A 14969-nucleotide genomic window follows, 5' to 3' on the forward strand; every position below is an offset into this window, starting at 1 on the left:
GACAAGAACCATACACACTAAGTTAACTATAATAGGTATAGTTAAGGCCACTACTACTCGCTATAGCTACTACTCTACACACTATAATACACACTATTACGAGACTATATACTAATAAGAGAACACACTACGAGCTATACAAAAGACTACTACACTATAATACAAGAGAAAGTACTTATCCGAAGATAACACACTAACTCACTATGAGATACTCTATTTGCTAGACACTACGCCCAGAGTTTTCCGACAGGAGAACGACGCTACATGTATAGATCTATACGGGGCAGACACTATTACATCCCGACTGTTAATTTCAGTCCAAGCCGTGCAGGCCCAGGGATGCCACTACTTCACTAAACTGTGCATGACCGGGAAGGTCATGGGGTCCTCTATTATTCACACTATCGGTAGCATTCAAGGAATACACTATATCCGCACTAAAATACTAAACTAAAGGCTAAGTTAACATCCCAAAGTAAACAAGTATCTAACACTAAAGGAAGTCTGCACCTCTATTACTGACTACAGGCATAAGCTATTTTAATACCTTACTTATTGGAGATTCACTAATATACTTTTACAACAAACAGTTTTCAAAGATGACAATTACATGCTTTCCTAAAGGTTTTCACTTACAATGTATTTTTTGGAAAATATAGGATTTTCTAGAGTTTTCTACTACTTATGAATGTAAATTGCAGCTTTTCATACTATCAGTTCTAATTCCTTTTATACAAAACACACACTAAACTCTTATGAACTCACCAGCTTTATGCTGATACTCGCTTTCAAAATATCTTGTATCCTCAGGTCAAAGATAGACAGGTACATGTGCAGCATTTTGGAGAAGGTGGAGCATACAAGATCCATCTCTTATTTTTTTATTACTTTTGGTGTTTGTTGAACATTACAAAACACACTTGTAATTAAACTCACTATGTAATGCAATGGTTGTATGTTTCTTGCTTTTACTATTATACAATTGTGATGATACTGTACATGACGTTCTCCACCCCGAAACGTATTCCGCCGTTATCGGTTTTGGGGTGTGACAGATTGGTATCAGAGCATTGTTTATAGTGAATCAAGTATATCAACCTATAAAAGATATACGAACTATAAACACTTCGGGACTAAAACACTTTGACTAAGAATATATACTGTTAAGTACCTAAAAGATTTAACTAAGTATATATACACACGCCTCTATGAAACACAGAAGTCAGTATCACACTAGAACAGAACAAAAGTATTAAGATTGTTGGACAACACAATTTGGCTTAGAGGCATATAGTCACATTTGGGGGAATGTAGCCTGATCAACTACGTTTTTCTGGGAGTGACTAGCATGTGCCTAAGCTTGGTTGTGGTGTTGCAACAAGTCTAAAAACTTACCAACACTACCATAGTAACGTTACCACAGGAATACTATAGGAGTATTCTGTATCTCTAAAACATACGTATGTGATAACTAAAAGGGTCGTTACTGGTAGGACAATAGTTGATAAGTGGATACACCACGGTTACATGTGACTAGGGCGTTATAGACTCAGAATCTGTAGCCTTTGCTTCATTCCCTGTTCTTGTTTGATTGGGGGTCTGAAGTTAGGGTTGCTTATTCGAAGGACTATCTTGCTTCGGTTACATGTAATCGGTATGCACTACGCAAGTATTGGGTCGACTAATAACGATTCATCTTATAAGTATCTTAGAGTAGTATGTCTATTAACCTTTCCTTTCCCCTTTCTCGCGTAGATAGCATGGCTGGCTTCCACCATCCCGGTGATTCGTACTATCCAAACCAGGGCAATGGAGGATGGATCGATGAGGAGTCAGACGATGATCACCCGATCCCTTTGGATGATCATCATGCTGAAGGCTTCTAAGATAGCTCGAGCTCCGAACCAGAAGTTAACAACCAACCTCCTGAAGCTACGAACCCCAACCCTCGTCCGGCATTTCAGGGTCCCACTCCTATGTGGACCATATCCTTGCACCGATGGAGCGAGGAGCAGGGCCAACCCTTACCTTACAATGGAGACCGAAGCTTCTACAACATAAACGAAGGAGGATCAGCGGATCGGGTTCTGCCCATCATGATCCGAAGGATTGCCAGGAATGTCGAGCAGGGTCAAGCTACTATTGGTCGAGTTGTAAAAGTGGATGCCAACTCGAATCTAAACACGGTTTGCATCCGCCAACTCGAAGACGCCATGGACAGGACAAGGAGGACCAATGAGGCTCTGCAGCATCAGCTGGCTGCATCCCGAGCCGAAGTTAGGGAACTCCGAGCACGTCAAAGGATTCATGATCGACACCTTCAGGAGGTTATGCGTCAGCTAGCGGATCTGAGGGTTCGCCCAACAAGTGGCTGTCGCCAGTAGAAGATGTCTAGTACCTCACTCTTTTGTTTAAAGGACTAGCCTTTCCTCTCTATGTTCTGTAGATCTCTTGTCTGTAAACATTCCTAGCTTAAAAATACTCTAACTAGACCTCTAAACTGCCAACATTTTCTTTATGGTTTGATGTAAGACCTACTGTTAGGTCAATTTTCATGAACTTGTGTTACATCATTAATACCAGTATATTGGCAGTTGATTACTATGTTGCTATGACTCTCATTCTGATCTTGGGTTATGTTGATTTAATCCATGAAACACTCTATTCACATTTGCACTAGACTCTTACTATTGTTATCATTTCTATGATCTTCCAGTGAAAGATGCCTCCACGAAAGCGCCCAAGTAGAGGAAGACCAGCAACTCAAACCCCTCCTCCACCACCTCCCCTTCCGCAGTTCGATCCAGTGCTGTTCCAAACAGCTGTGACCGCGGCTGTGATAGCAGCTATGGCCCAAATGAACTCCGGGGACGCAAGCGGTGGTAACTCCAGATTTGGTGAAGTCCATCAACGAGTGCAGGGATGCACTTATAAGGACTTCATGAACTATAAACCTACCGTCTTCGATGGTACCGGAGGAATTCTGGCATTATCCCAATGGTTCGAAAGAACCAAAGCTGTGTTTGAAATGTGCTCTTGCCCCGAAGAGAGCAAAATCAAATTCGCTACTGCCACCCTCACCAACAGGGCCCTGACATGGTGGAACGGCCATGTTAGTGCACTCTCCTTGGTATCAGCCAATGCCATGGGCTAGGACACTCTAAAGGATCTTATGAGAAAGGAGTACTGCCCTAGGGGCGAAATCTAGAAACTTGAGGAGGAACTCTGGAACCTCAAGATGGTGGGGACATACATAATAGCTTACACAGCCATGTTCTGCGACTTGGCGGCTATGTGTCCCAACATGATCCCATCCGAAAGCAAAAAGATCGAACGATACATCTGGGGTCTAATGCCCCCGTATCGAGGAAACGTACTAGCCTCACGCCCTACCACCTTCGACAGCGCCAAGGAATTGGCCCAGAGTCTGATCAACCATGAAGTCTCTTCCACTCCAGCAACAGCAACCCCAACCACCACTGCACCACCCGATTCATCTGACATAAAGAGGAAGCGATGGGATAAGAAGAAAGGCAAGAAAACTCAAACCTCCTCCAAGGACCAGCAAATTGTGGCGGTCCATGCTGCCACCACTCCAGCCGCACCTGCCCCACCAAAAGCTTATAGTGGGAATCTGCCCAAATGTCCCAAATGCCCTTTCCACCACAATGGCCCCTGCCGTGAATTGCAGTGTTCCAACTGCGGTCGGAAGGGCCATACGGTGCGATTCTGCAAGGCCCCTCCCAAACCTATCTCGCAAGTTTCCGGTTCGGGAGTGACCCCGACGTGTTATGGCTACGGTGAAGCTGGTCATTTTAAGAAGAACTATCCAAAGGCTGCGAATGCTGGGGGAACTGGAAGGCTACTCGCTATTGGTCACAATGAGGTGGTAGCAGATCCCACAGTAGTCACGGGTACGTTTCTTCTCAACAACTCTTATGCTTGTGTCTTATTCGATAGTGGTGCAGAAAGAAGCTTCATAAATCAAAACTTTAAACACTTACTCAAACAATCCCCTCAACCACTAAAAGAAACATTCGTCATAGAAATGGCTAACGGGAAGACAGAAAGCTGTAACGAAATCTACATAGGTTGTACCCTCACGTTAGACGATCACCCATTTCCAATCGATCTTATACCAGTACCAATCAAAAATTTCGATGTCATTGTTGGTATGGACTGGTTGAGTCTTCATCATGCCGATATCCTATGCTCCGACAAAGCTGTTCGCCTGAACCTTCCGAATCACGAAACCCTATTGATCTATGGAGATAAACCCGGTACGAGCCTTCGTATCATCTCTAGTATCCAGGCTCAGAAATACTTGCGTAAGGAATACCGCGCCTTCCTAGCTCACGTCGTCGACACAAGTCAGAAAGTGAAAGATCCAAAAGACATTCCCGTTGTATGCGAATTCCCTTATATCTTCCCGGAGGATCTCCCAGGTCTACCTCCCAAACGTCGGGTTGAGTTCAGAATCGACCTAGTCCCAGGAGCTACCCCCGTAGCTAAGTCGCCCTATCGTTTAGCACCTGCCGAAATGAAAGAACTATCCGGTCAACTCAACAAGCTGCTCAACAAGGGTTTTATAAGATCGAGCTTCTCACCTTGGGGAGCTCCGGTCTTGTTCGTGAAGAAGAAGGATGGATCCTTTCGGATGTGCATCGATTATAGGGAACTCAATAAACTCACGGTCAAAAATCGCTACCCTCTCCCTCGTATCGACGACCTATTCGACCAACTGCAAGGAGCAAGTTACTTCTCCAAGATTGATCTTAGATCCGGGTATCACCAGTTACGGGTGCTTGAGGAAGATGTCCCGAAGACAACCTTCCGAACCCGTTACGGGCATTTTGAGTTCGTAGTGATGCGCTTTGGACTGACTAACACCCCTGCAGTATTCATGGACTTGATGAATAGGGTGTGTCGTCCATATCTAGATCAGTTCGTCATCGTCTTCATTGACGATATACTCGTCTACTCTCGAAGAGAGGAAGAACACAAGGATCACCTACGATGAGTCTTGGAAACGCTGCGATCAGAGAAGTTATATGCGAAGTTCTCTAAGTGCGAGTTTTGGATCCGAAGAGTTGAATTCTTAGGACACGTGGTTAGTGAAGAAGGAATCCACGTGGATCCCTCCAAAATTAAAGCTATTGAGAACTGGTCAGCACCGAAGACGCCTACAGAGATTCGTCAATTTTTAGGCCTTGCTGGCTACTACCGCATTTTCATCCAAAACTTCTCTCGGATTGCGAAGCCTCTCACCATGTTGACGCAGAAGGGTGTATCATTCGACTGGGAAGAGAAACAGGAGAAGGCTTTCCCGACCCTGAAGCAAGCCCTATGCACCGCACCGGTATTATCCCTTCCTGAAGGGACAGAAGATTTTGTAGTATACTGCGATGCATCAAATCAGGGGCTCGGTTGTGTCTTGATGCAACGAGGTAAGGTCATTGCCTATGCCTCAAGACAGCTAAAGACACATGAGGTGAACTACACTACTCACGACCTCGAGTTAGGAGCGGTCGTCTTCGCACTAAAAATCTGGAGACACTACTTGTATGGGACGAAGAGCGTGGTGTACACTGATCATAAAAGCCTCCAACACATACTGAATCAGAAAGAGCTCAACATGAGACAACGCCGATGGGTCGAGCTACTCAGCGATTACGACTGCGAAATCCGATATCACCCGGGGAAAGCCAACGTGGTAGCAGACGCCCTAAGTAGGAAAGAGTATTCTGGTGGAAGAACCAAGTCCTTAACAATGACTATCCATTCACACTTATCCACACAGATCAAGGAGGCTCATCTTGAAGCCTTAAAGCCTGAGAATGTGACGGGAGAATCCCTGCGTGGAATGGATAAGAGTTTGGAGGTCAAGGGTGACGAAGCTTACTATCTCATGGACCGAATCTGGACTCCGCGCCACAGAGGTTTCAGAGATCTGGTCATGAAGGAAGCACACAACACTCGATACTCCGTCCACCCAGGTTCAGATAAGATGTATCTGGATCTCAAAAAGCTATACTGGTGGCCTAACATGAAATCGGAGATCGCTACCTTCGTAAGTAAGTGCCTTACTTGCGCGAAGGTCAAGGTCGAATACCAGAAGCCATAGGGACTCCTCCAACAACCGGAGATACCAGAATGGAAGTGGGAGCGGATCACAATGGATTTCATAACCAAGCTGCCCAAGACAGCGGGTGGGTTGGATACCATTTGGGTCATCGTCGACAGATTGACCAAGTCTGCACACTTCCTGCCCATCAAAGAACGGAAAACATGGAGAAAATCACAAGAACATACATAAAGGAAATTGTGTGGCTGCATGGCATCCCCATATCTATTATCTCGGATAGAGATAGTAGGTTTACTTCGAGATTTTGGCAATCACTACAAAAAGCCTTGGGGATGAGGCTGGACATGAGTACAGCCTACCATCCACAGACTGATGGACAAAGTGAGAGGACGATCCAAACCTTGGAAGATATGCTACGAGCTTGTGTGATTGACTTCGGTAAATCGTGGGACACACACTTACCCCTTGTGGAGTTTTCCTACAACAATAGTTATCATACGAGCATCAAAGCAGCTCCATTCGAAGCCCTCTATGGCCGGAAGTGCAGATCCCCTTTGTGCTGGGCTGAGGTGGGTGACACTCAGTTAGCTAAAGGATGAGTTCCTGATAGCGCTCTCACTGGTCCGGAGATTATTTGAGAAACGACCGAAAAGATTGTACGGATTCGCGAACGATTAAAAGCCGCTAGGGATCGACAGAAAAGCTACGCAGACAAACGGAGAAAACCCTTGGAATTCTAGGTGGGAGACCGAGTCCTTTTGAAGGTCTAGCCCTAGAAAGGTACGATACGCTTCGGAAAGCGTGGAAAGTTGAACCCGAGGTACATAGGGCCTTTCGAGATTCTCGCTAGAATCGACCCTGTAGCTTACAAACTCAAGTTACCCCACGAGCTATGTAACATACATCCTACCTTCCACGTCTCAAACTTGAAGAAATGCCTGTCCGACGAGACTCTCATGATTCCCCTCGACGAAATCGAGATCAATGAGAGCCTCAACTTCGTGGAAGAGCCTGCGGAGATTATGGATCGGGAAGTAAAAAGAACGAAACAAAGCCGCATCCAAATTGTGAAGGTTCAGTGGAATGCCAAGCGAGGACCGGAATTCACTTGGGAGCGCGAGGATCAAATGAAACTCAAATATCCACATCTTTTCGCATAGTAGTTCTGTAATAACTCTCTGTATGAATTCTAAATTTCGGGACGAAATTCCCCTAACGGGGGGATGATGTGACAACCCAAATTTATTTCCGTTACATAATCCTGTTTTCTCTAACGGAATTCGTCGTTATATATAAATTTCCGTAATATTTGGAGTCGTCAATAAATAAATATCCATTTATTTATATTTTCTTTACATTATCATTATTATTATAAGTAAATATAACTTGTAAGTGTTAACCCTGTTTAACCAAATAAAGTTATATTACTTTTCAACCACTTCATCCGGGTAAAAAGTTTTAACCCCGTTAAACTTTAGCATCGGGTGGTCGTGTACCGGGTGCAATACCCGAGGCATATTTAAGGAAAAGGGATGTCACTTTACACCCTTTTACCACCCCATTCATACACTCTCTCACTACTTTCTCCCTCTAGACCCGATTCCGAATCCAAAATCGCGAATTCCAGCTTCCAAACGTAAGAGTTTCTTCCCTAGCTTGTTCTAAACGTATTCCATTGTATTTAGCACACAAAAATCATATGAATTAGTGGAAAACATGGAGTTTACGGCCTAAGAAGCCGCTTTGGCCATAAACACCCCAAATCTTGGCCAATGTCCCATTTTTCCTTCCTTTAAGCTTGTGTACTAATTAAGGGATATACCTAGATGATTTTCGACACCAAAACATAAGATTTTAGAGCCTAAAAGAGGGTTTACGACCCAAGCCTATGCTTAGGCCGTAAACACCCAATTCCAATGTTAAAATGTCCCAAAAACTCACCTAAGGCATTCTAGAATTTTAGTTATAATTTTAGGAAGTGCTTAGGACCATTTAAGAACTCATTTTGAGGGACAAAATGGAGTTTACGGCCCAAGCACAAGCTAGGACCGTAAACTCCCTCAAGCACAACCAAATGAAGGTTTTAAACCCCCAAATTGGTCCTAGACATTCACTAGAAATTTAGGGGATTGATTTAAGGCCTTAACACTCATTTTTGAGAGGAGAACAAGAGTTCACGGCCAAGCCTAGGGGCTTACGGCCGTAAAATCCCAAGGAGTGGCCTTTGGGCCGTAAACTCCAAGGGAGTACTCCCCCGTAACCCCTATTTGGCCTTGTACGATCCCCGAGAACCACTTCTAAGCCCTAAGACCCCGAATCAATGCTAGAATGCCTAAATGTTTTAATGAAAAGAATAAAATGATTAATTTCTTGTAAAATACATATTTCATATGATATTAGGGTCTTAAAAGGTGCACAAGTCCTTATTTGGTACAAAACGCTCAACCGACACTTTCACCCGATTTACCCGATTTACTTGGTTTCAGGTGAGTTCATACCCCTTTAATAAACCTTTCAAATGTTTTTATATGTTTTAAGGGGGGGGGGGATACAAGTCAAATATACATGTTTATGGAAATTAATCACATGTGATTCACTATCCGTAGTTCAAATCACATGTGATTTACCGCTATGCTTTATAAAAGGATTTTACGTTTTCAAAACTATTTTGGATAAATAAACAATTTTCTAAATGTTCCCTTTTGACATGATTTTTATTAAATAATTTTTTCTTACAAAATGTAACCACACTAATATATTTATATAAGTAAGACTTGAAGGACTTAGGACCGATAACTCGCCTTATTTCCTGTTCTTGTTTGATTGTGGGCTTAGGGTAGTTGTTATCCGTCCGACTGTCGTTGATTTCTTAGTTATATATCATGTATATTAGTGTTGGATACGAGTATTTTCATTTCATCCGATGCTTAAACCACTAAATTGACAAGAACCATACACACTAAGTTAACTATAATAGGTATAGTTAAGGCCATTACTACTCGCTATAGCTACTACTCTACACACTATAATACACACTATTACGAGACTATACACTAATAAGAGAACACACTACGAGCTACACAAAAGACTACTACACTATAATACAAGAGAAAGTACTAATTCGAAGATAACACACTAACTCACTATGAGATACTCTATTCGCTACACACTACGCCCAGAGTTTTCGGACAGGAGAACGACGCTACATGTATAGATCTATACGGGGCAGACACTATTACATCCCGACTGTTAATTTTAGTCCGAGCCGTGCAGGCCCAGGGATGCCACTACTTCACTACACTATGCATGACCGGGAAGGTCATGGGGTCCTCTATTGTTCACACTATCGGTAGCATACAAGGAATACACTATATCCACACTAAAATACTGAACTAAAGGCTAAGTTAACATCCCGAAGTAAACAAGTATCTAACACTAAAGGAAGTCTGCACCTCTATTACTGACTACAAGCATAACTTATTTTAATACCTTACTTATTGGAGATTCACTAATATACTTTTACAATAAACGGTTTTCAAAGATAAAAATTACATGCTTTCTTAAAGGTTTTCACTTACAATGTGTTTTCTGGAAAATATAGGATTTTCTAGGGTTTTCTACTACTTATGAATGTAAATTGCAGCTTTTGATACTATCAGTTCTAATGCCTTTTATACAAAACACACACTAAACTCTTATGAACTCACCAGCTTTATGCTGATACTCGTTTTCAAAATAACTTGTATCTTCAGGTCAAAGATAGATAGGTACAGGTGCATCATTTTGGAGAAGGTGGAGCATACAAGATCCATCTCTTATTTTTGTATTATTTTGGTGTTTGTTGAACATTATAAAACACACTTGTATTTAAACTCACTATGTAATGCAATGGTTGTATGTTTCTTGTTTTTACTATTATGCAATTGTGATGATACTGTACATGACGTCCTCCACCCCGAAACGTATTCTGCCGTTATCGGTTTTGGGTTGTGACACCCGAGACCCGAAGCAAGTCATGAAGCCCGAAGATCCCAAGAAGAAAAGAGTTTCCGAGCCGAAGCTCTGTCCGCGAGAAACCCGGTGTGTGAAGTGATCCCGGTTTCACCAAAGAATACTACTCTAAGAGCCGTAGTGCTGTCCAATCATCTTCTGATCAGGTGAGTGTATAGTCACTTTCATCTTACACATACATACGAAGTATTTTATAAAATACGTGCTATGTGTATATATATTGTTATTTATATGTGTAAGTGTGTGGTTATTTTCTTCTAACATAAAGATATGCAGTATTTGCTAAGAAATACATGTTATGTGTTTATATATTGTTGTTTATTTGAGATGAGTGTGGAATGGATGTTTTATATAGGTGTTAAATGAGTTAATCTGTATATGTATTTTATATCTACAAATATGTTGGGTAGAACATGGGTAGATGAATTAGATGATGTGTGATGATAATTAGGTGATGAGAAATAGGTGATGATAATTAGGTGATGAGAAATAGGTGATGAGAGATAGGTGATGATAGAAAGGTGATGATAGATAGGTGATGATAAATAGGTGATGTGAGATGAGAGGAGATACCATAACCTTGACCGGAGATGCGGCAATTTGGCGATGTAGTCATATACCAGAGTATAGATGGCGACCACAGACTATTCTAGATGACCCCGTGGAAACACCAGCAGGATCATAACCTATAGGTGATGAATTACGAGTTCAGGCGATGTTGTAACTACGTATTCATGAAATGATACTCTAACCCTTACTATGAATTACGAGTCCAGGCGATGTTGTGACTACGTATTCATGTGATGATAGCCTAACCCTTAATATGAATTATGAGTCCAGGAGATGTTGTGACTACGTATTCATGAGATGATAGCCTAACCCTTACTATGAGTTACGAGTCCAGGCAATGTTCTGACTAGGTATTCATGCTTTAGGAACGAATATATATAAAGGAAATGCGATGTAAGGAGATGAGAGGTAAATACGATGTAAGAGTTGACCCTTACGATAATTCCTTAGGGAAGGTACTTAAGAAATAAATGGAGATAACGGGGATGGGTAATTGGGTTGATTGTTTGATGATTGAATATAATAAATGTATTATTGTAGGTTGAAAACCCTATATGCTCACCAGGCTCCGAAGCCTGACCCACTCAGTTTTCTTTGTATCACAGGTATCGATACGAAGACATATTTCACTAAGAGATTTAAAGGAGATATAAATCATTAGTATAATATAATGTAAGTTCTGTTTATGCTTATGTGTCTGTATCGGAACATGACATCCCGAGGTTTTATTATTAAATGAAAATACATTCTCTTTGAGAAATGTTTTGATAAATGGTTATCATATTTTGTTTTTGGGAAAAATTCCGCAACTGTTTTCCTTAAAAAGGAGTACTCTGATTTTAAAACAAAGCATAAACAAATCGGTATTTTCTGGCCGTGAAATTGGGGATGCCACAGTTGGTATCAGAGCATTAGTTTAAGCGAACTAAGAATTTGTAGGATTTCTAGACTTAAACTTAGAATGCTAAGCAATGATTGTTAGATGAGTGTCTACCATATTTTAGAGACGAGCACTAGTATATTTTAGAAAAGATGCCTAAAATGCTTTTATGTGCTAAATGCTATGTGTTTTCCATATATGATATTGTTTGTTCGGATCTATGGTCTGTTGCCGATCGGATCTAGAAACCTATGTGTTTAGGATTCTAAGCGTACGACTACGGTATTAGAACTAGCATGTAAACGTTTCAGAGTGATAAGGAGATTTATACGTCTATCGTAAATGAAGCTTTCTTATCTTAAATTCTTTCCCGGTACACCGAACGTCAGTTTGGGTGTACAAAACGTTATGGTGAAGACTCGTAGAAAATTGAGTAAATGGAGGAAATGAAAGGCTTATGATAGTGAATGACACCTATCGGAAGATATCGTAAGAGTGATGTCTTGCCTTTAGTTTATGTCTAATAAAATAACGGAACGTTTAGAGGAGTACGGTACGTCTAAAGTACACCTTCGATTGGCGGAATGATGGAACAATTGGTGTTATTCCTGAAGTTGTCCCATTGGATGAACTTTCCACCACCAACCAAGGTGAAGCAGGATTTATGAGTGGAGATACGCATGGAAGAAGTCCTAGTAGAGTCTAGGAAATTTTTTATGATTATTTGGACACATTCGTATGTGTTAAGTTGCTTTGTGATTTTAGGACTTGGGGACTGCGAGACAATACTTGGGACGAGTATGAGAGGTGTGAATGGTAGTAGAGATCTATGCTACCGGAAGCACAGGACTCGCACTTGGATCAGGGAAAGTCACAAGGTTACCAAGAAACTAGTAATTGATTCCGTTTTATTCATGTATGTCATTACCATTGTTTCGGTAATGACTAGTAAGAGGGTTGTTATTCTAACCCTAGCGGTCATGACAAATTGAGTCCGACTGCAATGAGTTTGTTACGTGGTTCAGAGAACCGAGTTTGATGTAGCATCTGACTTAAGTCAGAAGATTGAAATCAATGCGATTGATAGCATCGCGCTCGTTGTTAAAGAAGTTAGTAGCTAGAAATGCTACATGCTAAAATGTGATTATATCACATTAGAATATGAAGGAAGGAATAATCTATTCTGGAATTTGACTCTAAGAGACTTGAGTCTAAGCGTTGCATCATACGATGAGAGGTCATTAGAATATGACCCATCAGTCTGTTACAATAGATAAAGGAAAGTATTTATCCTACAAAGAAGAAGGAGTCCAAAATGAGGACTTATTTTGTAACTTGAAGGTTATGATTGAAAGTCCAACATAGTACGAAAAGCAGATGCAAGATTGAGCATCGTCAGCAGTCAAGAAGCCCTAGAGTTAGATACTCTTTCGAAGAAACATAGAAGTTACTGTTATTACCTAGGATGAAGAGATAGCGTATGGAATCATTATACAAGTCCTATTTCGTTGATGATTCTGGGACGTAATCATCCTAAGGGGGAGATAATTGTAACGCCCGTAGATCCGGGCTAGTCAGTTTAGAGACGATAAGCATCAAAAATGACTTTTTTATGGAAGATTATTTAGAAGGATTATTCTTAACTAAGGTATAGTATATGTTACAAGGATTCCGTACATATAAAGAACGCCGAAATCCGAGTTATAACGAAGAAGTTATCACCTATCGAAGTTTCGTGAAAGAACCGACACGACGTGGCAAGTCTTCTGACACCTTCTAGAGTCCCCCAGACGCAACTTGCGATGACGCATGCAGTGACGATCAAGCCCAAGACGTGGAAACAATGCCAACGACGTGGAAATGAGAAATTTTCCCTATAAATAGAAATCAAGGCTCAGCCGAGTTTGGTTGCTCATTCTCTCATCTCTCACCTATATTGCATCGATTTACGTGCCAAGAAATACCCCCGAAGCTTCGGTATCAATCCCGAGACCCGAAGCAAGTCCCGAAGCCCGAAGATCCCGTGAAGAAAAGAGTTTCCGAGCCGAAGCTCTGTCCGCGAGAAACCCGGTGTGTGAAGTGATCCCGGTTTCACCAAAGAATACTACTCTTAGAGCCGTAGTGCTGTCCGATCATCTTCTGATCAGGTGAGTGTATAGTCACTTTCATCTTACACATAGAGACGAAGTATTTTATAAAATACGTGCTATGTGTATATATATTGTTGTTTATATGTGTAAGTGTGTGGTTATTTTCTTCTAACATAAAGATATGAAGTATTTGCTATGAAATACATGTTATGTGTTTATATATTGTTGTTTATTTGAGATGAGTGTGGAATGGATGTTTTATATAGGTGTTAAATGAGTTAATCTGTATATGTATTTTATATCTACAAATATGTTGGGTAGAACATGGGTAGATGAATTAGTTGATGTGTGATGATAATTAGGTGATGAGAAATAGGTGATGATAATTAGGTGATGAGAAATAGGTGATGAGAAATACGTGATGATAATTAGGTGATGATAATTAGGTGATGATAGATAGGTGATGATAAATAGGTGATGTGAGATGAGAGGAGATACCATAACCTTGACCGGCGATGTGGCAATTTGGCGATGTAGTCATCTACCAGAGTATAGATGGCGACCACAGACTATTCTAGATGACCCCGTGGAAACACCAGCAGGCTCATAACCTATATGTGATGAATTACGAGTTCAGGCGATGTTGCAACTACGTATTCATGCGATGATACTCTAAACCTTACTATGAATTACGAGTCCAGGTGATGTTGTGACTACGTATTCATGCGATGATAGCCTTACCCTTACTATGAATTACGAGTCCAGGCGATGTTGTGACTACGTATTCATGAGATGATAGCCTAACCCTTACTATGAGTTACAAGTCCAGGCGATGTTGTGACTGTGTATTCATGCTTTAGGAATGAATATATATATATATATATATATATATATATATATATATATATATATATATATATATATATATATATATATATATATATAAAGGAAATGCGATGTAAGGAGATGAGAGGTAAATACGATGTAGGAGTTGACCCTTAGGATAATTCCTTAGGGAAGGTACTTAAGAAATAAATGGAGATAACAGGGATGGGTAATTGGGTTGATTGTTTGATGATCGAATATAATAAATGTATTATTGTGGGCTGAAAACCCTAGATGCTCACTAGGCTCCCAAGCCTGACCCACTCAGTTTTCTTTGTATCACAGGTATCGATACGAAGACATATTTCACCGAGAGATTTAAAGGAGATATAAATCATTAGTATAATATAATGTAAGTTCTGTTTATGCTTATGTGTCTGTATCGGAACATGACATCCCGAGGTTTTATTATTAAATGAAAATACATTCTCTTTGAGAAATGTTTTGA

Source organism: Lactuca sativa, chromosome 8 (assembly GCF_002870075.4).
Source record: "Lactuca sativa cultivar Salinas chromosome 8, Lsat_Salinas_v11, whole genome shotgun sequence".
In the NCBI taxonomy this organism is placed as follows: domain Eukaryota; kingdom Viridiplantae; phylum Streptophyta; class Magnoliopsida; order Asterales; family Asteraceae; genus Lactuca; species Lactuca sativa.